We start from the raw sequence: 202 nt of genomic DNA, 5'->3' as shown, positions 1-202 counted from the left end.
CATGAACGTCTTGCTTGGTTGGAGGTCAAGCATAGATCTGTTAATATGTTAGTATATTTTCATGGAATTATTAATACTGGGAGTCCTAAATTTCTTCATGATAATATAACTTATTGCTCAGATATGCATTCATATTATACAAGAGGGGTGACTAGTCGACAGATTTCTTTACCACTACCTAGATCTGACTGGATGAAGAGGA

General features: G+C 35.1%; 1 protein-coding gene across 3 annotated transcripts in view; it reads left to right on the top strand.

The window, feature by feature from the left end:
- The window catches only part of septin7a (septin 7a), a 47,196-nt gene that overhangs the window by 9,692 nt on the left and 37,302 nt on the right, over positions 1–202 (top strand). The window lies entirely within an intron of this gene.

This window comes from Etheostoma spectabile, unplaced genomic scaffold (genome assembly GCF_008692095.1).
Source record: "Etheostoma spectabile isolate EspeVRDwgs_2016 unplaced genomic scaffold, UIUC_Espe_1.0 scaffold340, whole genome shotgun sequence".
Classification (NCBI taxonomy): domain Eukaryota; kingdom Metazoa; phylum Chordata; class Actinopteri; order Perciformes; family Percidae; genus Etheostoma; species Etheostoma spectabile.
The sequence above is the reverse complement of the archived record's forward strand: the minus strand, read 5'-3'. Positions and strand labels throughout refer to the sequence as shown.